This window comes from Ascaphus truei, chromosome 16, assembly GCF_040206685.1.
Source record: "Ascaphus truei isolate aAscTru1 chromosome 16, aAscTru1.hap1, whole genome shotgun sequence".
In the NCBI taxonomy this organism is placed as follows: domain Eukaryota; kingdom Metazoa; phylum Chordata; class Amphibia; order Anura; family Ascaphidae; genus Ascaphus; species Ascaphus truei.
Genome location: NC_134498.1, coordinates 12,101,007 through 12,116,343, shown reverse-complemented (window position 1 = coordinate 12,116,343; position 15,337 = coordinate 12,101,007). Strand labels below are relative to the sequence as shown.

Below are 15,337 nucleotides of genomic sequence, written 5' to 3'. Positions count from 1 at the left end.
CCCTTCCATCCATTGCCTATTTAATGCAAGATAAGATCTTGTTTGCCTTTGCAGCTATTGCATGACTTTAGGCACTACTGCTAAGCCTGCTGTCTACAAGCACTCCTAAATCCTTCTCCATCAAGGATTCCCCCAATTTATCCCCATTTAATGTGTAAGTCGCCAGTTTATTCTTGCATCCCAAATGAATAACCTTACATTTATATGTATTAAACCTCATCTGCCATTTACCTGCCCACGTTTCCAGTCTCTCCAAGTTCTTCTGGAGAGAAATTACATCCTGCTCTGATTGTACTACCTTACACAATTTATTATCATCAGCAAAGATGGAGACTTTGCTCTCGATGCCAACCACAAAGTCATTAATAAACAAGTTAAAAAGCAGGGGTCCCAGTGCCGATCCCTTAGGTACTCCACTCACAACTTTAGCCCAACCTGAAAAAGTTCAATTTATGACAACCCTCTGTTGTCTATCCTTCAACCAGTTTTCAATCCAGGTGCAAACATTTTTACTGAGTCCAATTTGCTTATGTTCATTTTGATAATAGGCAAATGTATTTAATATCCTACTTGGTATTCAATTTGACCCACATTGGCGACAGGATGAGGAGCTAACTGCAGTTAACCAACCAATTTAAGCAAACCACCACTCCTGAGTAAAAAACAATAAAAATGCAAGTTTGATAGATTAATCAATAAAGAACAAGTGAATGCATATATAATAATGTTACTTAATTTGTGCTTTTGATTATCTATGAAAGCAACAATTGAAATATGCTATGGATATATAAAAAATAAAAGGAGTATTGGATCTAAACAAAGAATAAGGCACATGGGGCACAAGATTCAGTGAGTACAAACATTATTTCTCACTTACATGTTCATGTGATCCAGCTCCAGGGATTAGTTTACCATTCAGTTGGGGGTCAGGTTGATTTACATTATGGTCTTCCAAGACATCCCCACATGTGTTTATTGGTTTTACACCCTTCATAGGAGCACAATAGGATCTTACTCGGGATGAATTATTGTGGATTTAATTCACATTTTCTTATTTCATTTATACATTGATTGCCTTTTCACCTCTTCCTGAGCTCTACTTTGGGAGGTCCTTTCCTTCATTTCCCAGTCTCCTCATAAGTTAGATTGTCCATCCCCTGTGCCGATCCCTTAGGTACTCCACTCACAACTTTAGCCCAACCTGAAAAAGTTCAATTTATGACAACCCTCTGTTGTCTATCCTTCAACCAGTTTTCAATCCAGGTGCAAACATTTTTACTGAGTCCAATTTGCTTATGTTCATTTTGATAATAGGCAAATGTATTTAATATCCTACTTGGTATTCAATTTGACCCACATTGGCGACAGGATGAGGAGCTAACTGCAGTTAACCAACCAATTTAAGCAAACCACCACTCCTGAGTAAAAAACAATAAAAATGCAAGTTTGATAGATTAATCAATAAAGAACAAGTGAATGCATATATAATAATGTTACTTAATTTGTGCTTTTGATTATCTATGAAAGCAACAATTGAAATATGCTATGGATATATAAAAAATAAAAGGAGTATTGGATCTAAACAAAGAATAAGGCACATGGGGCACAAGATTCAGTGAGTACAAACATTATTTCTCACTTACATGTTCATGTGATCCAGCTCCAGGGATTAGTTTACCATTCAGTTGGGGGTCAGGTTGATTTACATTATGGTCTTCCAAGACATCCCCACATGTGTTTATTGGTTTTACACCCTTCATAGGAGCACAATAGGATCTTACTCGGGATGAATTATTGTGGATTTAATTCACATTTTCTTATTGCATTTATACATTGATTGCCTTTTCACCTCTTCCTGAGCTCTACTTTGGGAGGTCCTTTCCTTCATTTCCAAGTCTCCTCATAAGTTAGATTGTCCATCCCCTGTGCCGATCCCTTAGGTACTCCACTCACAACTTTAGCCCAACCTGAAAAAGTTCAATTTATGACAACCCTCTGTTATCTATCCTTCAACCAGTTTTCAATCCAGGTGCAAACATTTTTACTGAGTCCAATTTGCTTTATTTTGTACACCAACCTCTTGTGTGGAACCGTATCAAAAGCCTTTGCAAAATCTAAGTTTACCACATCAAATGCATTACCCTGGTCTAAATTCCTACTTACCTCATCAAAGAAACAAATAAGGTTAGTTTGGCATGATCTATCCTTCATAAATCCATGCTGACTATTACCTAAAAATTTGTTTTCCAATAGGTATTCCTGAATATTATCCTTTAAATAAATGTTTGCACTGAAATGAATTATGTAACGCTGTAAAAAATATGTTTCTATAGCCTGCTTCCTATAACTATTTCCTTAGTAAGAATGCAAGTAAAAACCATATTCAGGTGAAGATTAAACTCATTAAACTCAGGCACATAAGTAACATGCACTAATCAATTGCACCACTGGAGTTTAGGAATGCATTGACTTGATATGTTGTAGGATTACATAGTACATGCATGTTTTCTGGCCATGTACCCATCTATTGTAACAATACACTTAGCTATTCAACTTTAAAGTATTTTTTAGTTTAACTCTTTATAATAGTTTTCATTTAGCCAATTTTAGAAAGCATCTAATTATTTGTGGTTTGTACTGTGGATGACTCCAGTACCACATTACCCTTCGTTTGTGAGCTCTTTCTCACATAAACAATTATGAAAAAAACACCTTTAGCATATGTACATTGAATAACACAGTGAACAGAACAGCACAAGTTCTGAACAGTTCCACCTTTGTTGAATATGTGTCCCAGTGTGTCCCAGCAGACACTAAAACTAAAGCAAAAACTTAAATGGAAAATTTCACTGTATCTATCCTAAAATAATGAACATGTGGTGTGTGCTGGTACTGCAGTGCCCTTCGTGTCTCGTCCACATACTGTACACATGAAGTACAAATATAAAGTGCAATTGTTTTTTTATGAGAATAAAAAAAATGCAAGTTTGATAGATTAATCAATAAACACCAAGTGAATGCATATATAATAATGTTACTTAATTTGTGCTATTGATTATCTATGAAAGCAACAATTGAAATATGCTGTGGATATATAAAAAATAAAAGGAGTATTGGATCTAAACAAAGAATAAGGCACATGGGGCACAAGATTCAGTGAGTACAAACATTATTTCTCACTTACATGTTCATGTGATCCAGCTCCAGGGATTAGTTTACCAATCAGTTGGGGATCAGGTTGATTTACATTATGGTCTTCCAAGACATCCCCACATGTGTTTATTGGTTTTACACCCTTCATAGGAGCACAATAGGATCTTACTCCGGATTAATTATTGTGGATTTAATTCACATTTGCTTATTGCATTTATACATTGGTTGCCTTTTTACCTCTTTCTGAGCACTACTTTGTGAGTTCTTTTTTGGGAGGTCTTTTCCTCCATTTCCCAGTCTGCTCATAAATTAGATTGTCCTTCCCCTGTATTAATTTGGGGGCTCTTCTCTGCACTCACTCTAATTCCAGAATGTGTTTTCTAAGGAGTGGTGGCCACAATTGTACGCCATATTCAAGGTGTGGTCTAACTTATGCTTTGTAAAGGGGCATAATTATGTTTACTTCCCTTCCATCCATTGCCTATTTAATGCAAGATAAGATCTTGTTTGCCTTTGCAGCTATTGCATGACTTTAGGCACTACTGCTAAGCCTGCTGTCTACAAGCACTCCTAAATCCTTCTCCATCAAGGATTCCCCCAATTTATCCCCATTTAATGTGTAAGTCGCCAGTTTATTCTTGCATCCCAAATGAATAACCTTACATTTATATGTATTAAACCTCATCTGCCATTTACCTGCCCACGTTTACCACATCAAATGCATTACCCTGGTCTAAATTCCTACTTACCTCATCAAAGAAACAAATAATAGAAAAGAAGAGAAAAAAGCGGAGCACTGCCAGGGGATAAAGAAAAAGGCTGGGGCAAAAAATGAATAAAGATTATTTATTGGGCATAATGGCCAAAAAAAACAAACACACAAGGTTAAAAAACTCTGATGCGTTTCCCGCCATGGAGGCGCTTTATCAAAGAGTACTGAGGTTCTCACAGTATCAGAATATATAGCAGTCTCTAAAGTATACGCCCTGATCTGAAACCAATGAATCAGAAGATGGTCTAATTGATTATGCAGACAGCTGTGATTTAAAGCTGTTGTAAGGGTCTTATGGTATAAGATGTTAACATGACACTAATCATCATACTGTATGAGACTGTGAGAGCCTAAATGGTTACAACAAATAACAATAAATATAAAAACAAAAACAAAAGAAGAAAAGGACTAATAGTGAACATCATAGCAACAATGTATCAAATGTGTTAATATAATAAAGATATATGTGCATGAAATATAATAAAAATAATATATATATATAATCAGATAGTGTATTGACGCTAGATAAACACTAATGAGATGTGATAGTATAAGTGAATATTCAAATAGCAATATAAACCATGTGTTTACCTAATGTATAGACATAGAGATATATAGTATAAATGCTTTATCAAAAAAATTAATTCATTAAATCTATAAATAATAAAATGTAAAAATGTGATAATAAAATTAGTGAATAGAATTAGTCAAATCCTCAGATGTGAAATAAACAAATTGATACAGATAAATTAAAAAATGGTGATAAAAAACCCTAATAACAGAATAGTGCATATATAATATAATATAGTCACCTATGTATAGCTATGAGATAAATAATAAATACATATATAAATTTAGATCTATAATAGTTATAATAATGAAATTTATATAACGAATATAAATATATGAGAATAAAAAAAAACGACCACGAAGGGACTCGAACCCTCAATCTTCTGATTAGAAGTCAGACGCCATATCCATTAGGCCACACGGTCAACTGAAAAAAAGTGCCCGATCTATGCTCAGAAGTATGCTTATGTTCATATTGATATAGGCAAATGTATTTAATATCCTACTTGGTATTCAATTTGACCCACATTGGCGACAGGATGAGTAGCTAACTGCAGTTAACCAACCAATTTAAGCAAACCACCACTCCTGAGTAAAAAACAATAAAAATGCAAGTTTGATAGATTAATCAATAAAGAACAAGTGAATGCATATATAATAATGTTACTTAATTTGTGCTTTTGATTATCTATGAAAGCAACAATTGAAATATGCTGTGGATATATAAAAAATAAAAGGAGTATTGGATCTAAACAAAGAATAAGGCACATGGGGCACAAGATTCAGTGAGTACAAACATTATTTCTCACTTACATGTTCATGTGATCCAGCTCCAGGGATTAGTTTACCAATCAGTTGGGGGTCAGGTTGATTTACATTATGGTCTTCCAAGACATCCCCACATGTGTTTATTGGTTTTACACCCTTCATAGGAGCACAATAGGATCTTACTCCGGATGAATTATTGTGGATTTAATTCACATTTGCTTATTGCATTTATACAGTGGTTGCCTTTTTACCTCTTTCTGAGCACTACTTTGTGAGTTCTTTTTTGGGAGGTCTTTTCCTCCATTTCCCAGTCTGCTCATAAATTAGATTGTCCTTCCCCTTTATTAATTTGGGGGCTCTTCTCTGCACTCACTCTAATTCCAGAATGTGTTTTCTAAGGAGTGGTGGCCACAATTGTACGCCATATTCAAGGTGTGGTCTAACTTATGCTTTGTAAAGGGGCATAATTATGTTTACTTCCCTTCCATCCATTGCCTATTTAATGCAAGATAAGATCTTGTTTGCCTTTGCAGCTATTGCATGACTTTAGGCACTACTGCTAAGCCTGCTGTCTACAAGCACTCCTAAATCCTTCTCCATCAAGGATTCCCCCAATTTATCCCCATTTAATGTGTAAGTCGCCAGTTTATTCTTGCATCCCAAATGAATAACCTTACATTTATATGTATTAAACCTCATCTGCCATTTACCTGCCCACGTTTACCACATCAAATGCATTACCCTGGTCTAAATTCCTACTTACCTCATCAAAGAAACAAATAATAGAAAAGAAGAGAAAAAAGCGGAGCACTGCCAGGGGATAAAGAAAAAGGCTGGGGCAAAAAATGAATAAAGATTATTTATTGGGCATAATGGCCAAAAAAAACAAACACACAAGGTTAAAAAACTCTGACGCGTTTCCCGCCATGGAGGCGCTTTATCAAAGAGTACTGAGGTTCTCACAGTATCAGAATATATAGCAGTCTCTAAAGTATACGCCCTGATCTGAAACCAATGAATCAGAAGATGGTCTAATTGATTATGCAGACAGCTGGGATTTAAAGCTGTTGTAAGGGTCTTATGGTATAAGATGTTAACATGACACTAATCATCATACTGTATGAGACTGTGAGAGCCTAAATGGTTACAACAAATAACAATAAATATAAAAACAAAAACAAAAGAAGAAAAGGACTAATAGTGAACATCATAGCAACAATGTATCAAATGTGTTAATATAATAAAGATATATGTGCATGAAATATAATAAAAATAATATATATATATAATCAGATAGTGTATTGACGCTAGATAAACACTAATGAGATGTGATAGTATAAGTGAATATTCAAATAGCAATATAAACCATGTGTATACCTAATGTATAGACATAGAGATATATAGTATAAATGCTTTATCAAAAAAATTAATTCATTAAATCTATAAATAATAAAATGTAAAAAAGTGATAATAAAATTAGTGAATAGAATTAGTCAAATCCTCAGATGTGAAATAAACAAATTGATACAGATAAATTAAAAAATGGTGATAAAAAACCCTAATAACAGAATAGTGCATATATAATATAATATAGTCACCTATGTATAGCTATGAGATAAATAATAAATACATATATAAATTTAGATCTATAATAGTTATAATAATGAAATTTATATAACGAATATAAATATATGAGAATAAAAAAAAACGACCACGAAGGGACTCGAACCCTCAATCTTCTGATTCGAAGTCAGACGCCTTATCCATTAGGCCACGCGGTCAACTGAAAAAAAGTGCCCGATCTATGCTCAGAAGTATGCTTATGTTCATATTGATATAGGCAAATGTATTTAATATCCTACTTGGTATTCAATTTGACCCACATTGGCGACAGGATGAGGAGCTAACTGCAGTTAACCAACCAATTTAAGCAAACCACCACTCTCTGAAGTATGCTTATGTTCATTTTGATAATAGGCAAATGTATTTAATATCCTACTTGGTATTCAATTTGACCCACATTGGCGACAGGATGAGGAGCTAACTGCAGTTAACCAACCAATTTAAGCAAACCACCACTCCTGAGTAAAAAACAATAAAAATGCATGTTTGATAGATTAATCAATAAAGAACAAGTGAATGCATATATAATAATGTTACTTAATTTGTGCTATTGATTATCTATGAAAGCAACAATTGAAATATGCTGTGGATATATAAAAAATAAAAGGAGTATTGGATCTAAACAAAGAATAAGGCACATGGGGCACAAGATTCAGTGAGTACAAACATTATTTCTCACTTACATGTTCATGTGATCCAGCTCCAGGGATTAGTTTACCATTCAGTTGGGGGTCAGGTTGATTTACATTATGGTCTTCCAAGACATCCCCACATGTGTTTATTGGTTTTACACCCTTCATAGGAGCACAATAGGATCTTACTCCGGATGAATTATTGTGGATTTAATTCACATTTTCTTATTGCATTTATACATTGATTGCCTTTTCACCTCTTCCTGAGCTCTACTTTGGGAGGTCCTTTCCTTCATTTCCCAGTCTCCTCATAAGTTAGATTGTCCATCCCCTGTGCCGATCCCTTAGGTACTCCACTCACAACTTTAGCCCAACCTGAAAAAGTTCAATTTATGACAACCCTCTGTTATCTATCCTTCAACCAGTTTTCAATCCAGGTGCAAACATTTTTACTGAGTCCAATTTGCTTTATTTTGAACACCAACCTCTTGTGTGGAACCGTATCAAAAGCCTTTGCAAAATCTAAGTTTACCACATCAAATGCATTACCCTGGTCTAAATTCCTACTTACCTCATCAAAGAAACAAATAAGGTTAGTTTGGCATGATCTATCCTTCATAAATCCATGCTGACTATTACTAATAAATTTGTTTTCCAATAGGTATTCCTGAATATTATCCTTTAAATAAATGTTTGCACTGAAATGAATTATGTAACGCTGTAAAAAATATGTTTCTATAGCCTGCTTCCTATAACTATTTCCTTAGTAAGAATGCAAGTAAAAACCATATTCAGGTGAAGATTAAACTCATTAAACTCAGGCACATAAGTAACATGCACTAATCAATTGCACCACTGGAGTTTAGGAATGCATTGACTTGATATGTTGTAGGATTACATAGTACATGCATGTTTTCTGGCCATGTACCCATCTATTGTAACAATACACTTAGCTATTCAACTTTAAAGTATTTTTTAGTTTAACTCTTTATAATAGTTTTCATTTAGCCAATTTTAGAAAGCATCTAATTATTTGTGGTTTGTACTGTGGATGACTCCAGTACCACATTACCCTTCATTTGTGAGCTCTTTCTCACATAAACAATTATGAAAAAAACACCTTTAGCATATGTACATTGAATAACACAGTGAACAGAACAGCACAAGTTCTGAACAGTTCCACCTTTGTTGAATATGTGTCCCAGTGTGTCCCAGCAGACACTAAAACTAAAGCAAAAACTTAAATGGAAAATTTCACTGTATCTATCCTAAAATAATGAACATGTGGTGTGTGCTGGTACTGCAGTGCCCTTCGTGTCTCGTCCACATACTGTACACATGAAGTACAAATATAAAGTGCAATTGTTTTTTTATGAGAATAAAAAAAATGCAAGTTTGATAGATTAATCAATAAAGAACAAGTGAATGCATATATAATAATGTTACTTAATTTGTGCTATTGATTATCTATGAAAGCAACAATTGAAATATGCTGTGGATATATAAAAAATAAATGGAGTATTGGATCTAAACAAAGAATAAGGCACATGGGGCACAAGATTCAGTGAGTACAAACATTATTTCTCACTTACATGTTCATGTGATCCAGCTCCAGGGATTAGTTTACCAATCAGTTGGGGATCAGGTTGATTTACATTATGGTCTTCCAAGACATCCCCACATGTGTTTATTGGTTTTACACCCTTCATAGGAGCACAATAGGATCTTACTCCGGATGAATTATTGTGGATTTAATTCACATTTGCTTATTGCATTTATACATTGGTTGCCTTTTTACCTCTTTCTGAGCACTACTTTGTGAGTTCTTTTTTGGGAGGTCTTTTCCTCCATTTCCCAGTCTGCTCATAAATTAGATTGTCCTTCCCCTGTATTAATTTGGGGGCTCTTCTCTGCACTCACTCTAATTCCAGAATGTGTTTTCTAAGGAGTGGTGGCCACAATTGTACGCCATATTCAAGGTGTGGTCTAACTTATGCTTTGTAAAGGGGCATAATTATGTTTACTTCCCTTCCATCCATTGCCTATTTAATGCAAGATAAGATCTTGTTTGCCTTTGCAGCTATTGCATGACTTTAGGCACTACTGCTAAGCCTGCTGTCTACAAGCACTCCTAAATCCTTCTCCATCAAGGATTCCCCCAATTTATCCCCATTTAATGTGTAAGTCGCCAGTTTATTCTTGCATCCCAAATGAATAACCTTACATTTATATGTATTAAACCTCATCTGCCATTTACCTGCCCACGTTTACCACATCAAAAGCATTACCCTGGTCTAAATTCCTACTTACCTCATCAAAGAAACAAATAATAGAAAAGAAGAGAAAAAAGCGGAGCACTGCCAGGGGATAAAGAAAAAGGCTGGGGCAAAAAATGAATAAAGATTATTTATTGGGCATAATGGCCAAAAAAAACAAACATACAAGGTTAAAAAACTCTGACGCGTTTCCCGTCATGGAGGCGCTTTATCAAAGAGTACTGAGGTTCTCACAGTATCAGAATATATAGCAGTCTCTAAAGTATACGCCCTGATCTGAAACCAATGAATCAGAAGATGGTCTAATTGATTATGCAGACAGCTGTGATTTAAAGCTGTTGTAAGGGTCTTATGGTATAAGATGTTAACATGACACTAATCATCATACTGTATGAGACTGTGAGAGCCTAAATGGTTACAACAAATAACAATAAATATAAAAACAAAAACAAAAGAAGAAAAGGACTAATAGTGAACATCATAGCAACAATGTATCAAATGTGTTAATATAATAAAGATATATGTGCATGAAATATAATAAAAATAATATATATATATAATCAGATAGTGTATTGACGCTAGATAAACACTAATGAGATGTGATAGTATAAGTGAATATTCAAATAGCAATATAAACCATGTGTTTACCTAATGTATAGACATAGAGATATATAGTATAAATGCTTTATCAAAAAAATTAATTCATTAAATCTATAAATAATAAAATATAAAAAAGTGATAATAAAATTAGTGAATAGAATTAGTCAAATCCTCAGATGTGAAATAAACAAATTGATACAGATAAATTAAAAAATGGTGATAAAAAACCCTAATAACAGAATAGTGCATATATAATATAATATAGTCACCTATGTATAGCTATGAGATAAATAATAAATACATATATAAATTTAGATCTATAATAGTTATAATAATGAAATTTATATAACGAATATAAATATATGAGAATAAAAAAAAACGACCACGAAGGGACTCGAACCCTCAATCTTCTGATTCGAAATCAGATGCCTTATCCATTAGGCCACACGGTCAACTGAAAAAAAGTGCCCGATCTATGCTCAGAAGTATGCTTATGTTCATATTGATATAGGCAAATGTATTTAATATCCTACTTGGTATTCAATTTGACCCACATTGGCGACAGGATGAGGAGCTAACTGCAGTTAACCAACCAATTTAAGCAAACCACCACTCCTGAGTAAAAAACAATAAAAATGCAAGTTTGATAGATTAATCAATAAAGAACAAGTGAATGCATATATAATAATGTTACTTAATTTGTGCTTTTGATTATCTATGAAAGCAACAATTGAAATATGCTATGGATATATAAAAAATAAAAGGAGTATTGGATCTAAACAAAGAATAAGGCACATGGGGCACAAGATTCAGTGAGTACAAACATTATTTCTCACTTACATGTTCATGTGATCCAGCTCCAGGGATTAGTTTACCATTCAGTTGGGGGTCAGGTTGATTTACATTATGGTCTTCCAAGACATCCCCACATGTGTTTATTGGTTTTACACCCTTCATAGGAGCACAATAGGATCTTACTCGGGATGAATTATTGTGGATTTAATTCACATTTTCTTATTGCATTTATACATTGATTGCCTTTTCACCTCTTCCTGAGCTCTACTTTGGGAGGTCCTTTCCTTCATTTCCCAGTCTCCTCATAAGTTAGATTGTCCATCCCCTGTGCCGATCCCTTAGGTACTCCACTCACAACTTTAGCCCAACCTGAAAAAGTTCAATTTATGACAACCCTCTGTTATCTATCCTTCAACCAGTTTTCAATCCAGGTGCAAACATTTTTACTGAGTCCAATTTGCTTTATTTTGTACACCAACCTCTTGTGTGGAACCGTATCAAAAGCCTTTGCAAAATCTAAGTTTACCACATCAAATGCATTACCCTGGTCTAAATTCCTACTTACCTCATCAAAGAAACAAATAAGGTTAGTTTGGCATGATCTATCCTTCATAAATCCATGCTGACTATTACTAATAAATTTGTTTTCCAATAGGTATTCCTGAATATTATCCTTTAAATAAATGTTTGCACTGAAATGAATTATGTAACACTGTAAAAAATATGTTTCTATAGCCTGCTTCCTATAACTATTTCCTTAGTAAGAATGCAAGTAAAAACCATATTCAGGTGAAGATTAAACTCATTAAACTCAGGCACATAAGTAACATGCACTAATCAATTGCACCACTGGAGTTTAGGAATGCATTGACTTGATATGTTGTAGGATTACATAGTACATGCATGTTTTCTGGCCATGTACCCATCTATTGTAACAATACACTTAGCTATTCAACTTTAAAGTATTTTTTAGTTTAACTCTTTATAATAGTTTTCATTTAGCCAATTTTAGAAAGCATCTAATTATTTGTGGTTTGTACTGTGGATGACTCCAGTACCACATTACCCTTCATTTGTGAGCTCTTTCTCACATAAACAATTATGAAAAAAACACCTTTAGCATATGTACATTGAATAACACAGTGAACAGAACAGCACAAGTTCTGAACAGTTCCACCTTTGTTGAATATGTGTCCCAGTGTGTCCCAGCAGACACTAAAACTAAAGCAAAAACTTAAATGGAAAATTTCACTGTATCTATCCTAAAATAATGAACATGTGGTGTGTGCTGGTACTGCAGTGCCCTACGTGTCTCGTCCACATACTGTACACATGAAGTACAAATATAAAGTGCAATTGTTTTTTTATGAGAATAAAAAAAATGCACGTTTGATAGATTAATCAATAAAGAACAAGTGAATGCATATATAATAATGTTACTTAATTTGTGCTATTGATTATCTATGAAAGCAACAATTGAAATATGCTGTGGATATATAAAAAATAAAAGGAGTATTGGATCTAAACAAAGAATAAGGCACATGGGGCACAAGATTCAGTGAGTACAAACATTATTTCTCACTTACATGTTCATGTGATCCAGCTCCAGGGATTAGTTTACCAATCAGTTGGGGATCAGGTTGATTTACATTATGGTCTTCCAAGACATCCCCACATGTGTTTATTGGTTTTACACCCTTCATAGGAGCACAATAGGATCTTACTCCGGATGAATTATTGTGGATTTAATTCACATTTGCTTATTGCATTTATACATTGGTTGCCTTTTTACCTCTTTCTGAGCACTACTTTGTGAGTTCTTTTTTGGGAGGTCTTTTCCTCCATTTCCCAGTCTGCTCATAAATTAGATTGTCCTTCCCCTTTATTAATTTGGGGGCTCTTCTCTGCACTCACTCTAATTCCAGAATGTGTTTTCTAAGGAGTGGTGGCCACAATTGTACGCCATATTCAAGGTGTGGTCTAACTTATGCTTTGTAAAGGGGCATAATTATGTTTACTTCCCTTCCATCCATTGCCTATTTAATGCAAGATAAGATCTTGTTTGCCTTTGCAGCTATTGCATGACTTTAGGCACTACTGCTAAGCCTGCTGTCTACAAGCACTCCTAAATCCTTCTCCATCAAGGATTCCCCCAATTTATCCCCATTTAATGTGTAAGTCGCCAGTTTATTCTTGGATCCCAAATGAATAACCTTACATTTATATGTATTAAACCTCATCTGCCATTTACCTGCCCACGTTTACCACATCAAATGCATTACCCTGGTCTAAATTCCTACTTACCTCATCAAAGAAACAAATAATAGAAAAGAAGAGAAAAAAGCGGAGCACTGCCAGGGGATAAAGAAAAAGGCTGGGGCAAAAAATGAATAAAGATTATTTATTGGGCATAATGGCCAAAAAAAACAAACACACAAGGTTAAAAAACTCTGACGCGTTTCCCGCCATGGAGGCGCTTTATCAAAGAGTACTGAGGTTCTCACAGTATCAGAATATATAGCAGTCTCTAAAGTATACGCCCTGATCTGAAACCAATGAATCAGAAGATGGTCTAATTGATTATGCAGACAGCTGTGATTTAAAGCTGGTGTAAGGGTCTTATGGTATAAGATGTTAACATGACACTAATCATCATACTGTATGAGACTGTGAGAGCCTAAATGGTTACAACAAATAACAATAAATATAAAAACAAAAACAAAAGAAGAAAAGGACTAATAGTGAACATCATAGCAACAATGTATCAAATGTGTTAATATAATAAAGATATATGTGCATGAAATATAATAAAAATAATATATATATATAATCAGATAGTGTATTGACGCTAGATAAACACTAATGAGATGTGATAGTATAAGTGAATATTCAAATAGCTATATAAACCATGTGTATACCTAATGTATAGACATAGAGATATATAGTATAAATGCTTTATCAAAAAAATTAATTCATTAAATCTATAAATAATAAAATGTAAAAAAGTGATAATAAAATTAGTGAATAGAATTAGTCAAATCCTCAGATGTGAAATAAACAAATTGATACAGATAAATTAAAAAATGGTGATAAAAAACCCTAATAACAGAATAGTGCATATATAATATAATATAGTCACCTATGTATAGCTATGAGATAAATAATAAATACATATATAAATTTAGATCTATAATAGTTATAATAATGAAATTTATATAACGAATATAAATATAAGAAAATAAAAAAAAACGACCACGAAGGGACTCGAACCCTCAATCTTCTGATTCGAAGTCAGACGCCTTAACCATTAGGCCACGCGGTCAACTGAAAAAAAGTGTCCGATCTATGCTCAGAAGTATGCTTATGTTCATATTGATATAGGCAAATGTATTTAATATCCTACTTGGTATTCAATTTGACCCACATTGGCGACAGGATGAGGAGCTAACTGCAGTTAACCAACCAATTTAAGCAAACCACCACTCTCTGAAGTATGCTTATGTTCATTTTGATAATAGGCAAATGTATTTAATATCCTACTTGGTATTCAATTTGACCCACATTGGCGACAGGATGAGGAGCTAACTGCAGTTAACCAACCAATTTAAGCAAACCACCACTCCTGAGTAAAAAACAATAAAAATGCATGTTTGATAGATTAATCAATAAAGAACAAGTGAATGCATATATAATAATGTTACTTAATTTGTGCTATTGATTATCTATGAAAGCAACAATTGAAATATGCTGTGGATATATAAAAAATAAAAGGAGTATTGGATCTAAACAAAGAATAAGGCACATGGGGCACAAGATTCAGTGAGTACAAACATTATTTCTCACTTACATGTTCATGTGATCCAGCTCCAGGGATTAGTTTACCATTCAGTTGGGGGTCAGGTTGATTTACATTATGGTCTTCCAAGACATCCCCTCATGTGTTTATTGGTTTTACACCCTTCATAGGAGCACAATAGGATCTTACTCCGGATGAATTATTGTGGATTTAATTCACATTTTCTTATTGCATTTATACATTGATTGCCTTTTCACCTCTTCCTGAGCTCTACTTTGGGAGGTCCTTTCCTTCATTTCCCAGTCTCCTCATAAGTTAGATTGTCCATCCCCTGTGCCGATCCCTTAGGTAC

The 15,337-nt window shown here is 34.1% G+C and overlaps 4 non-coding genes across 4 annotated transcripts; all 4 read right to left on the bottom strand.

Annotated features, from left to right (window-relative positions):
• Positions 1–4,847: 4,847 nt before the first annotated feature.
• On the bottom strand, positions 4,848–4,920 carry TRNAR-UCU (transfer RNA arginine (anticodon UCU)). The gene has a single exon. It is a non-coding gene; the product is annotated as a tRNA-Arg (tRNA).
• A 2,051-nt stretch (positions 4,921–6,971) lies between these two features.
• On the bottom strand, positions 6,972–7,044 carry TRNAR-UCG (transfer RNA arginine (anticodon UCG)). The gene has a single exon. It is a non-coding gene; the product is annotated as a tRNA-Arg (tRNA).
• A 3,729-nt stretch (positions 7,045–10,773) lies between these two features.
• TRNAR-UCG (transfer RNA arginine (anticodon UCG)) lies at positions 10,774–10,846 on the bottom strand. The gene has a single exon. It is a non-coding gene; the product is annotated as a tRNA-Arg (tRNA).
• Positions 10,847–14,438: 3,592 nt separating this feature from the next.
• TRNAR-UCG (transfer RNA arginine (anticodon UCG)) lies at positions 14,439–14,511 on the bottom strand. Its single transcript has one exon. It is a non-coding gene; the product is annotated as a tRNA-Arg (tRNA).
• Positions 14,512–15,337: the final 826 nt, after the last annotated feature.